Source organism: Miscanthus floridulus, chromosome 1 (genome assembly GCF_019320115.1).
Source record: "Miscanthus floridulus cultivar M001 chromosome 1, ASM1932011v1, whole genome shotgun sequence".
NCBI lineage: Eukaryota > Viridiplantae > Streptophyta > Magnoliopsida > Poales > Poaceae > Miscanthus > Miscanthus floridulus.
Window position 1 is genome coordinate 38,132,722 of NC_089580.1, and position 13,727 is coordinate 38,146,448.

At 50.8% G+C, this 13,727-nt stretch overlaps 1 pseudogene; it reads left to right on the forward strand.

Moving 5' to 3' along the window:
* Positions 1–6,635: 6,635 nt before the first annotated feature.
* LOC136479547 (protein phosphatase 2C 35-like) lies at positions 6,636–9,990 on the forward strand (annotated as a pseudogene).
* Positions 9,991–13,727: the final 3,737 nt, after the last annotated feature.

Below are 13,727 nucleotides of genomic sequence, written 5' to 3' on the forward strand. Positions count from 1 at the left end.
GCTATCTATTGGTCTTCACCAAGCTTATAATTAGACTTCATATTGCTATTGGAGTAATGAATTAGAATCTATGTGACTATCCTCTACTCCAACATAGCAAATGTATTATTGTAATATGCATGATCATTTCATCCCTTACTAGTATGTGGTTAGTGCATATAGTACATGCTTCATAGGATCATGTATAACAAATGAAATGTTTAAATTCATAGCCTACCACTATTGCTTGAATGATTAGTTGATCTAGTGGTTAGTTTATGAATTTGTTCATGATCTAGTGAACCCAAGTACTTTATTTAATTTGGATTGCTAACAAGTGACAAGTACAATATTGGCAAGATAACCCTTGCAAGAGGTGTGAAGAAGATTGTCATTGGTACAAACCTGTCGGATACCGTGAGAAGGGGTACCCTAAGTAAGAACCCAAAAACGACTGCTTAGACTTTGTAAAGATAAAAAATAGCTAACAACCGCTGGCCTCGACCAATTCTCCGACTCACCTGAGGCCCCCTCATCGCTGGCCTCGGGCGACCTCTCACCAAAGGCCTCGGCCAATTCTCCGTATCGCTCGAGGCCCCCTCACCGCTGGCCTCGGGTGATCCCCCACCGAAGGCCTCGGCCGACCCCCTCTCGTCGTAGGCCTTGGCCGGGTCGCCGACCCTCCGCCTCACACGAGGTGGGCTCGACAACACTCCGCTGCCTCTTCCTTCACCTGTCCCTCTAACAAAACGTCGCATCGCATTAACTCAGCCAACTGCTGCTACTAACATCGGCCACATGCTCAGCACAGTACAGCGGAATGGCCGATGGGACAGGAGGCAGGACTAGGCAGGGGTTACCCGCCACTGTGCCCACCGCTATGCATATGGTTGACGCCCATGCCTCACTGTGCTGCCAACTCCTGCTCTGAGAACAACGCGGCGTGGGGAGCCATGTTCGGGATACTGTGGCCTCAGAATCAGTACCTATGACCAATAATTCCCTCCAAAGCCTTGGCAGTTTGCTTCAGGGGCTCGGTAGCCTGAGGATCCATGTCCGCCGAGCCCCCCACGATGGCTCGGCCTCAGCATCTGTAGAGCCTCGGCTCCCTACGACATCATCGCACGATGACTGGCACGTCACCCGCCATGTCCTGCCTCAAGCTGTACTGGAGCCCCACGACACACAAGATCAAGTATGACTGGCGTGTCACTTCCGTACGACAAGGACGGGGCCACTCCATCGACCATACCACAATAGTGGCCGGCTGCAGGGCTCGGACACGCCATCCCCACTTATAGAATGCTATGTAGCAACATATGTACGTTCTTGGTTCTCCCTTAGAGTATAAAAGGGAGGGACCGAGGCCATTTCTAGGGACAGGAGAACAACGAGCAGAAAGAGGAACTCACCAATAGAACCACACACTTCTACGCTGCTTGAGAACAACGCCTCAAGCAGCCCGCACCACCCCCGCTGAGACCTAGGGCTAGCTCCCTCTCTCACCTAGCTTGTAACCCTCTACTACGAGCACTCCGGTGCAAGGAATACAAGATCGATCTCTCAGACTGGACGTAGGGCGTCGATTGCCTAAACCAGTATAAACCTTGTGTCTCTTTGCATCACCATCGGGGATTAGGGGCACGCAGCACAAATTCACTCGTTGGTTAAGGACCCCCCCGGTCCAAAACGCCGACAAAACCAGACTTAGAAGCTTAGGCAAATCAATTTAGTTCAAGTCAACATTAGAAGCTCATGATAATGATAAGAGTACAAGCACAAGACAATAATGCAAATGGATATCTAGTTTGGTTATTTCAAGTGGTATCTAGACTCAAGTATTTCATCAAGAATTCATAAGTGATGTCTAGATCAACTCATAAGTGATATCCTATAAGTGGTAATCATGAAGATAACAAATGTTCAAGAAATTTTTTTATTGATAAATCCAACAAGTGGTTTCATACTAGAAAATTCTTTCAAATGGTATCACATCTACACATGATATCAATCATGCAAGATGATGGTTCCACAAGTGATCCTCAACTTTAAGTGATCATCAAATGAAGAATGCATCCCTCACCTACAAGAGCTTAAGTGTATCAAATGGATGACCCATGCTATCATATAGGGGGAGGTGTCCCACAAATTGATATCAAGATCAAAGATCCTATGTGTGGTATCTCAAGAAGCCCTACATAAGATACAAGTGGTACAAGTTACAAGTGGTATCTACAAGTGGTGTCATTCTAACAATCAAGTGATGTCCATAAAAAAATGCAAGATTCAAGCCTCAACCATCTACCCCAAATGCACACATTTGCATCAATGAGAAGCACACCTTTTATGGAAATTGATGACAAAGGGGGAGAGATTATACAAAGATATGAAATCCTTGAGATTGAGATTGTACAAGGGGGAGAGATAAGATATGAAAGCTTTAGGAGAGATTGAGACAAAGAAGTAGATGTTGGACATGGACATGGACAAAGAGGGAGCAACATTGAAGAAATGAGATGGATCAAAATTCTTGGACAAGAGAAGCACACAAAAGGGGGAGCAAGCTCATGAACTTTGATTGATTGCATTTGATATGTGCATATTCATGTGCTTGCTTGCATTGCATAAGTTCTTAGATTCAATATGCATGCCTGTGTGATGTATGCTAGTTGTAGAATATAATTGATGAAATGAAAATCAGCATGCATAGGATGATAGCTATACACTTGGTATGTTTTTCAAGTAATGCTAGTACCTTGCTTTTAATGTTGATCTCATGAGGTATCTAGTGCTTTTTATTTCCAAGTGTTATCTAGCTAACCATGGTGCTAAGGATGAACTTAAAGGTGCAACTCTAATTGATATCATACTTCAAAGGTTTATTCTATACACCTTAACATCATTTGGTAGTAATTACTCTCCCACATTTTCAATCTATGCATATGTGCGAACTTCAAACCAAACACTCTAGCACATATGTAGAGGGAGCTAATACTACCATCTCGAGTTTATGGTACTTGTCCAAAATTATTTTCACATGGTAAAATTGCTTGGGCAAGCAACATGAATCCAAAAGAGCTTAATTTCCATATATTTGTAGAGTTGTCATCAATTACCAAAAAAGGGGATATTGAAAGGTCCTTATTTAATTTTGGTAATTGAGTAACAACCTAGGTGAACTAATTGTGTTTATATGAGATACACAGGTGGTTAGTCCACAGGTATATGTGTGTGAGAAACATATGCCATGAAGGTGAAAATGGCGTGGAGATATTGCAAAGCTCACACATGTGATGATGAAGGAGCTTATTGCACAATGTGACTGACATTGAGTCATGTGATCAAGGTGGAGAAGATCAAGACAAGACTTGGCTTGATGGATCGGTTGCAAGCGTGAAGGGTAAGTCGGAGGCTTTGGAGCGATGTACCGCGTGGTGGTGAAGCTTGAGCAAGACTTGGCACCGATGGACGAAGGCAACGATGAAAAGCAAGTAAAGTCAAAATTGATGAACCAATATGATCATGTGATGATATGAAGTGGATCATATCATTATTGATTGGTTGGTGCATGTGTTAGATCAACAATGGAGGAGAAAGAATGGAATGCACAAGGCAAAAGTATAACCTAGGGCATTTCATTCCACCAGTCATAGGTGTGTAGATAAGTTTATGACTGAGTTTAGGATAGATGGTCGTACTATCAAGAGGGGCAAACTTGTTTGCATATCGGTCATCTAGTGCCACTTGAGTGATCTAACTTTGCATCATCGCTAGGATCGAGTAGCGTGGCAAATTGAGTGGCTAATCCTTTGGAAAAATGTTTGTGAAAATGCTAACACACATACACATAGTGGTATACACTTGGTGGTGTTGGCACATTTGCAAAGGAGAAGAAGTTGGTGAAGAAAATGAGTTAGTCGCGCTGGTCACAGAGTGACCGGACGCGTCCGATATGGTGACCGAACGCGTCCAGTATGTGGCTCGATACTGAAATGCAGAAAGCAATCGAACGCGTCTGGTGTGAATCAGCAAAGTTGATGTTCAGTAAAATAGTTGATCCGATGCTGGGATCGTCCGGTCCGGAGTAACCGGACGTGTTTGGTCGGTCCTGGATGCTTACTGGACTTGACCGGACGCTGTGGCTCAGCATCCGGTCATTTCTTAATGGTGCATCTGGTCGGCCCTGGGAGCTTACTGGACTTGATCGGACGTTGCGGCTCAATGTCTGGTTGTTTCGAACAGCGTGTTCGATGTGACATGTTAGAGAGAGCCGTTGGCGGCAATGACTAGTTTGAATGGGACACGTGGCGGGTTAGCTACGACCGGACACAGGTGACCACCGGACGCATTCGGTCCAAACGATCTTCGTGTCCGGTCATCCCGAAATTTGCCTAGTGAAGGAGTAACGGCTAGTTTAGCCCATGGGGCTATAAATAGAAGGTGGTCTTGTGCATGACTCGTGTAGAGCACCTTGGGGGACTTTGTGTCCATGCTTAAGAGTGCTTGGGAGCCCTTTAACTCACTCTACCTGGATAGCGTTCATCCGATTGAGGAGTGAGCGATTCTAGTGCGATTGCATCATGAGGTTGTATCAAGTAGCACTAGGTGGTCGTCTTGCAAGCCAGTGGTGCTTGTTACTCTTGGAGGTTGCCACCTCCTAGACGGCTTGGTGGTGGTCCCTGTCGAAGCCCGCAAGAAGCTTGTACGGTGCTTCGGAGAAGAGCTTTATGAGGGGCATTGTGCTCGCCCCGCGGGAGCCGCGAAGAGCAACTCTAGTTGAGCGTGTCATTTAGCTACCGTCACTTTCAGGGTAGGTTCTTGCGGCGCCCGACGTGCGGGCTTGGTGGGTGATGCCAATTAGCCGCCGAACCACCAAGTGAGCGGTCGACACAACGGGAACTAGCGTGTTGGCAAACACGTGAACCTCGAGAGAAAAATCACCATGTCAACTTTGTTCTTTCCGTTAGTTTGCAATCCCCTTACACAAGCTTATGATTACTTTCATATACATTGTGCTTGTATAGTTGCTCTTGTAATTAGTTAGCCTATGTAGCTCACTAGTTATCTTCTTGCTTGTGTAGCATAGAAGTAGCTTCCTTGCGTGGCTAATTTGGTTTGTGTAATTTTATTAGTCACATTGCTTAGTTTGTGTAGCTAAGCATTTGCACTCTCTAATTTGACATTGGTTGCTTTGTTATTGAGCATTGCTAGTGAGCTTAGGTAGCTTTGTGCTTTTGCTTACTAGCATGTGTAGGAGCTCCCTTGTTGCTTGAAATACTAGCGGCATAGGTTTGTATGACCTTGCTTCTAGAATTGGTTAGGTGAACTCTAGCTAGCCCGGCACCTTTGTTGTCTAATTAGGATATTTATAAGGTGCTTGTAAACTTAGATAGAGGGGCATAGCTTGGCTAGACCAATAGTTTTAATTACGCACTTGTTTCGGTAAGCCGGTGCGATTAAGTTTTAGAAACGACTATTCACCCTGCTCTAGTCGCCATCTCGACCTTATAACTATAGATGTCGTGTGCTGTTTGTCGAGTGTTACACTCGACAAATCCTTTGCCGAGTGATTTTTGGATTTTGCCGGGCACACGGTAAAGCTACTGTTTCCGGTAGTGCATCGTTGTCCTGAAGCAATATGCGTGGATGCTAATTAAGAAGGCGGCGGCGGTAGAGAGCCTTTTGCAATGAATTTGGAACGACATAACTAGATCTAGGATATGTGACTAACTTCACTAGAAAATTGGTGGTTGGTAATTATGTATAGTGATGGATATTTCTAACACGAGATGGTTTGTCCTTGACATGTTAATGGGTTCTGTTAGTTGTTATTGTGTTTGTGCTTTTTGCCCAATCGATCAAGTTGTTTTTCATTTTGGATAGTCATAGCCTCCTAGTAAAAGAATGTATTATATTGCAATATGCATCAAGACTGTTTCGACTAAAAAAACGAGTTGAAAAAGATGGATTATAAGAGAAGCGAACATGACCAATAATGCATTGTCGGCTATTAAAAAAAATTACCATTGAGTTCACCTAGTTTCAGGTTTCAACCGCGCACAAGGAATGACTGAAAGCCAACGGCTGACCAGACGAGTCGTAAATAAACGATAAAAATAAACCCTAAAAGAAAAAAAAATCAGCCCCTTTTTTTCCCAGCCGATCGTGTAGACAGAGGCCTTGTTCGCTGGGAGAAATTTTGAAAAATTTAGAGAAATGTGTGAGAACGTAAACAATTACTTTCAGGTATAAACAGTAAATACCGGCTGGTTTTTGCCCCAGCCGATCGGCGCCAGAAACAAGGACCAGCAGCAAGGCAAGGCAAGGTCCGGTGCGGCTCACCTCAGCCTCAGCCTCAGCCTCGCAGGCGGCCACACGGACGCGGACGCAGAAGGTTGCATCAGGTTTCCGCACCGAGGCGCGGGCGGGCCCCGCCCCCACGACGACAGACGACGCAGCGGACCGGGGCGAGGGGGCGGGCTCCACCAGCTGCCAGGCGGGCTCGGACGCCCACACGAGTCAACGCCTAGAGGTGGAAACCAGCTTAAATTATTCGGGCATTTCAACCCCACCCACTCTCCTCCTCCCTCTCCCTCCCACAAGTCAACTCTCCTCGCCTCCTCCGCGGCTAGAGCGAAGCTAATGCTCCCCCCATTATAACCACCCAACCCTCCCCACATCCGCAGCCCTCCGCTCCGCTCCCCTCCCCCCGCTCCCCCGGCTCCCGTCCCGGTCCCGCCATGGGAAACTCCCTCGCCTGCTTCTGCTGCGCGGGCGGCGCCGCCGGCCGCCGCCGCCACGTCGCGCCCGCCGCTCTCCCCCTCCGACCCCGCCTACGACGAGGGCCTCGGCCACTCCTTCTGCTACGTCCGGCCGGACAAGGTGCTCGTGCCGTTCTCCGCGGACGACTACCTGGTCGCCGACGCCAAGGCGGCCGCCGCGGCCGAGGAGGCCACCACGTTCCGGGCCATCTCCGGGGCCGCGCTCAGCGCCAACGTCTCCACGCCGCTCTCCACCTCCGTTCTCCTCCTGCTGCCGGACTACTCCACGGCCTCGTCGGCCGCGGCCGCCTCCTCCGGGTTCGAGAGCTCCGAGTCGTTCGCCGCCGTGCCGCTGCAGCCGGTCCCGAGGTTCCCGTCGGGGCCCATCTGCGCACCCGCCGGGGGCGGGTTCCTCTCCGGGCCCATAGAGAGGGCGTTCCTCTCGGGCCCCCTCGAAGCCGCGCTCATGTCCGGCCCGCTCCCTGGCGCCGCCACATCCGGCCGCATGGGAGGCGCCGTGCCCACGCTCCGCCGGAGCCTCTCGCACGGCGGCCGCCGCCTGCGGAATTTTACCCGCGCGCTTCTCGCGCGGGCGGAAAAGCTTCATGATTCCCTGGATCTCGGTTCGCCCGACGCCGCGGCTGCCGTGGCCGCCTGTAATGGCGCCGGCTCCGCCGGGCTGCAGTGGGCGCAGGGGAAGGCCGGCGAGGACCGCGTCCACATCGTGGTGTCCGAGGAAAGGGGTTGGGTGTTCGTCGGCATCTACGATGGCTTCAACGGTCCCGACGCCACGGACTTCCTCGTCTCCCATCTCTACGCCGCCGTGCACCGCGAGCTCCGCGGCCTGCTCTGGGATCAGTGCGAGCAGGAGGAGCAGCAGGACACACATCCCGACCAGCCGACCAGCACCACGGCCTCAGATCACCAGGACCAGCCCGCCAACCGCCGCCGCGCCCGCCGATCAAGACCCCCGCGCTGCGCCAATGACGACCAACGGCGGTGGAAGTGCGAGTGGGAGCGCGACTGCTCCAGCCTGAAGCCACCAACTCAGCGCCCTCCTAGGAGCAGCTGCGAGAACGACCACCTCGCCGTGCTTAAGGCGCTTGCACGCGCGCTTCGCAAGACCGAGGAGGCCTACCTGGACGTCGCCGATAAGATGGTCGGCGAGTTCCCGGAGCTTGCGCTTATGGGCTCTTGCGTTCTAGCCATGCTTATGAAAGGGGAGGACATGTACCTCATGAATGTAGGTGACAGCCGGGCTGTTCTGGGAACAATGAGTGTTGATCTCGAGCAGATCAGTGAGGGTTCCTTTGATGGATTGATTGGGGATGGCACTCCGCTCTTGTCGGCTGTGCAGCTTACATCAGAACATAGCACGTCAGTGCGAGAGGTAACTGAATTGATGATTCACAGTTTGATTCAAGGTTAACTGAGTCATTCAGTGACTGGTTTTTGATGACCTGATCTCACAGTAACTCATATGTCACGTTGCCTGGTTACAGGAAGTCTGCAGAATACGGAACGAGCATCCTGATGACCCGACCGCAATCTCCAAGGACCGTGTGAAGGGCTCGCTTAAGGTGACGAGAGCGTTTGGAGCTGGTTTCTTGAAACAGGTTAGTTTATATTTGATTACATCAGTTCTGCACATAATGAATTTGTTTAGATGATTATGATCATGCAATTGGAAGGATAAATTTCTAGGGTCAGAGAAACAGTCTAATCTCATTATATCAGGTGCAAAATATGACACTTTTGCTGTGGTTCTTGGTCAACAAATAGTTATTCAGATATTGATTAATCAAAAGTCAAAAAAGTAAAGCAGGAACTGGTATAACTGGTCCAAAGTTTGAAAAAAAGATTAAATCGTTTTCAATTCTAATTTCCTTGGAGTGGAAATTATGTCCATTTTACACTGATACCGACTGTATTGACCTTGACTTAAAAGCTTATGGTCACATGTACAAAATTTTCAACGAATGATTAAATTACTTGAGTTTCACAGTCACCATGTGTATAGCTAGTCTGAAGAAGCGAAGGAGAAGCTGCTCTCACAGAAAATGAAGTTTCTTTTGCTTCTGTCCAAGTGCAAAGAATGTGCTTGCGCAGTACTGAAATGTGGCCAGGAAGTTAGCGAGTGGAGTGGCTTTGAAGGGAGGCACGTTTCTCCAACGAAGCTAAAATAGTGTCGGTTCTAGTTAAAACTATTATCTATAATTCATTTTTGCAAATCAATCATGACACAATGAAAGAGGGCAGTCTCTTTCTTGGAACTGAAGTGAGATATAGCTTATAAGATGAAAATTTGTGACTATAACCATGAAGCAATCCAAATTTTTCACATGATCTTGGTAGTTGAGTCAACATGCCTGAACTTTGACCTTTTGCATCTAGTAACACTAAGTTATATCATCTGTGCTGCATCTTGTATCATACTCCTGTATTCCTTCCTGTACTTACAATCTTTGCTATGCTTTTACAGCCCAAATGGAATGATGCGCTGCTGGAGATGTTCAGAATAGATTACGTTGGGTCATCCCCGTACATCACGTGCAATCCTTCGCTCTTTCACCATAGACTCAGCACAAGGGACAGATTCTTGATACTATCTTCAGACGGGCTTTACCAATATTTCACCAATGAGGAGGCGGTTGCTCAGGTTGAAATGTTCATCGCAACAACCCCTGAAGGCGACCCTGCCCAGCATCTGGTGGAGGAAGTTCTTTTCAGAGCTGCAAACAAAGCAGGTATACTGAAGTCATATCGTGTGTGTTTGGTAGTCGTTGTGCAGTAACTTTTGAACTTCTGGAAGGTCGATGAATTAGCTTGGATCAGTCACTGATCTTGTTTTTCACATGCCTTGTGGTGGCAGGAATGGACTTCCATGAATTGATTGAGATACCACATGGCGACCGTCGGCGATACCACGACGACGTATCTGTCATTGTAATATCTTTGGAGGGCAGGATCTGGAGATCATGTGTGTAAATAGGTCAGCCATAGTACTAGATTAGAGAAAGAAACGTATATATATAGAGAGAGGTTCTTGAAGGCCTACTTCACTCCTCCCAGCTGCTACTGTACAATATCAATGAAGCACTGGGTGGGCTTGGGATCTCGGCGCATCCAAGTTGAATCACGATGAGATCCCCCTGGAGCATGCCGACGCAGTGCCGTATAAGATGATCATGTAAAAGAGGATTTGTTCAATTATTAATAACTAAAATAGCGACCAATTGGTCAACTTCTTTGACCTTTTTTTGCATCCTCTGTGTTCATACCATGCGTACATGTGCACGGGAGACTGATTCAAAGTTGGACTTCTATGATTCTGAAATACTATACTTTATGCAAAAATGCAAATGGTTCTTTGGTCTGAAATCATTCGCGGTGTTGACCTCTTTTAAGTCTTAACTAGTAGCCCTTTCCAGAGCTAACCCCCTGTTGAACAATTCAGCAGCCACTGCCAGGTTGCCGGCCTTATCTGTTGTGAGAAACCATGGGTTATCCATGGTTCTGTGCCATGAATGAACCTAAGTTGACCTCCGATGTAGCATGCCCTACTCACAATCAATCAGGATTCAGGACTTACGTATGGGGTAAGCATTATCTCTTGGATTGAGCACTTTCTTAAATTCAGAGATCTGATGATCTTGATTGCTGCTTCACCAATAATTGGATGGAGTTGGCTTTTGTTATGACCGGCATCCCCTATGCCAGGCGCAGGCCCAATAGTGGCTAGGGGGCGGTCTGTTAAGGGGCTTAGAGGCCTAATTTATCGCTTATTTGGTATTTTCTTAGAGATAGATATAGTTCCTTAATTATAGCATCTATAGGGAAGGATAAATACTTGTAATCTAGGATGATTGGAATTAAGCAGAAAGCAACAATTAAGTTGCTGGCTTCCCTTGGAAGCCAATCGTCCCTGCCCTCTCCCCCTCGCGTGAACAGTTTCCTCGTACTGTAGTACTACGTGAACTCTAGGGCAGCGGCAGCCGCTCTCTCGCCGCCACGGGCTCTCGCCGACGTCGAGAGTATAGGCCACGTCCTCCCCTCTTCCGCCCCTTTAACCTGCGCAACAACTCCGGTAGGGCATCAAGTCCTATCAACCTGGCATCAGAGATGTTAGGCCCTAATCCCACCAACAATCTGTCGCTGCCACCGCCGACCACCTCCGCTGCCGCGGTGGTCACCATCTCGCCGCTACCACCTGCCATCGCGCCCGCGGCCCAGATGAAGCATGCGGCACAGATGACGCCGGATCAGGTGGCTGCCGCCATCGGGGAGCTGACTCGCTCGGTGGCTGCCATCCAGTCCTACCTGGCCGGCGCGCCACCACCGCTGCCGCAACCGGCTGCGACCACCCTGCCAACGGTGCTGCCGTATGGGATGCCCTACTCCAGCACGACGGACGTTCCCATCCATCTCCTCCGGATGCCGCCTTCCCCTTCGCCGATTCAATCATGGGCTTTAGCCTCGACGACCAGCCCGGTGTACACCATGGCGACCTCTCTCGCTGCGACATTAGTAGTGCCACCGCCCACTACCACCGCTGTGGTCTTCCACGGGGGACCCCAGGCTGATGGCTTTTTCTATGGGGGTTCCGACAGCCCCCTCTTCTATGGACCTGGGCACCTAGGTGTGAGTGCCTCCCCGTCCACAGGCAGTGTTCCGGAGCCCTTCGTCCAGGGCGCGCATGGGGCCCCTCAGGGTGCTCACCCTCCGCGTTTCTACAAGCTCGAGTTTACGACCTACGACGGCTCCGAGGACCCCCTGAATTTGCTCAATCACTGTGAGCAATTTTTCCGAGGGCAGCGTACCCTCGCCTCAGACCGCACCTGGCTCGCGTCCTATCATCTGACTGGTGCGGCACAGACATGGTACTACGCCTTGGAGCAGGGTGAGGGCATGCCCACCTGGGACCGTTTCAAGGAGCTGTGCAATCTGCAGTTCGGGCTGGCAGTTCGTAACACCCGACTGTTCGAACTCGCCTGCCTTCCGTTCACCTCCACGGTGCAGGACTACTCAGCTCGCTTCAACGCCATGCTCTACCATGCCCGCAATCTCTCGGCCCTGTAGAAGGCTGAGCTATTTGTGGGCGGCCTCCCGGAGCATATCAAAGTCGACGTGGAGCTTTAGGAGCCCCAGGACCTTCAGACGGCCATGCATCTGGCCCGGGCATTCGAGCACCGGGCTAACGCCACTATGCCGGCGACAGGACAGCGTGGCGCCCAGCCACCCCAGTGGCCAGGTCTTCCAGTGCTCCCTCGACCCCCGGCGCCCCCTCCGGTAGCTCCCGGCGCGGCTGCTGTTCCAGCAACAGCAGGGTCGGCAGCCCCTGCTCGGCCTTTTCGACGTCTGTCTCTAGCCAACCAATTGGAGCGTCGCCGCCAGGGTCTCTGCTATAACTGCGATGAGCCATATGTGCGCAGCCATGTGTGTCCACGGCTCTTTTATCTGGAGTCCACGGATTTTCTCGACGACGAGGTTCCCGCGGAGGTGGCGGCGGTAGTAGCCTTCCAGGAGGATGCCACACCCCTGGAGGTTGTTCCTGCCGCCGTCCAGGAGCCCGCAGCCCAGCCCACCGTCTCCCTGTATGCCATCGTGGGCATCCGGACTGAGAATGCCATGCTCCTTCTGGTCCATGTTCATGGCCATCGTCTCGTGGCGCTCCTCGACTCGGGCTCGACGCACAACTTCATCAACGCCGACCTCATGCGCCGCCTATGCCTCTCCACCGCGCCCCATCCTTCCATGCGGGTGCTTGTGGCTAACGGGGACCGTGTGCCCTGCGAAGGGGTCGCCGTGACGTCGCTCTCACCATTGATGGGGAGGAGTTTACCATCAGCTGCTTCGGCATCAATCTCGGGGGATTCGATCTCATCCTCGGCGTCAAGTACCTTCGCACCTTGGGTCCTATTCTTTGGGACTTCGAGGATCTGTGCATGGCATTCACCCGCGACGGCCGACGTATCTGTGGAAGGGCATTGGCTCTCCCCGCGACAACATTCGGGAGCCAACCACGAGGGCGGTCACGGCTGTCCCATCATAGCCCCTACTGGACCGCCTTCTCCACCAGTTCGGGACGGTCTTCGATGAACCGCAGGGGCTGCCACCGGCGCGGCCATATGATCACTGCATCCACCTACTTCCGGGCACAACACCGGTCGTGGTTCGTCCCTACCGCTACCCCCAGCTACAGAAGGACGAGCTGGAACGACAGTGTGCAACCATGCTCGCCCAAGGCATCATCAGATCGAGCACGTCCCTATTCTCCGTCCCCGTGCTGTTGGTGCGCAAGGTGGATAACTCCTGGCGTTTCTGCATCGACTACCGCGCTCTCAACGCCAAGACATCTAAAGACAAGTTCCCGATCCTGGTGGTTGATGAGCTCCTCGATGAACTGCATGGCGCCAGGTTTTTTACCAGCCCGCCGGATTATTGCAGCCCCTCGACGTTCCGTCCCAGGTTTGGGCGGACATCTCGATGGATTTTATCGAGGGCCTGCCCAAGGTCGGTGGTAAATCCGTCATTCTCACGGTGGTCGACAGATTCTCCAAGTACGCGCACTTCATCGCCCTCGGCCATCCATACTCCGCCGCTTCGGTTGCACGTGCATTCTTCGACGGCATTGTTCGTTTGCATGGGTTCCCTTCTTCCATCGTCAGCGACAGGGACCCGGTTTTCACTGGTCATGTGTGGCGTGACCTCTTCAAGATGGCCGGCGTCACGCTCCGCATGAGCACGACCTTCCACCCGTAGACAGACGGTCAGTCTGAGGTGGTCAATAAAGTTATCACAATGTATCTTCGGTGTGTCACAGGTGACCGACCACGAGCGTGGGTGGATTGGCTGCCCTAGGCGGAGTACTGCTACAATACCTCCTTCCACACGGCACTGCGTGCCACACCTTTTGAGGTGGTCTACGGCCGGCCACCCCCGGCCATCTTGTCCTACACGCCCGGGTCGGCCAGAACGGACACGGTG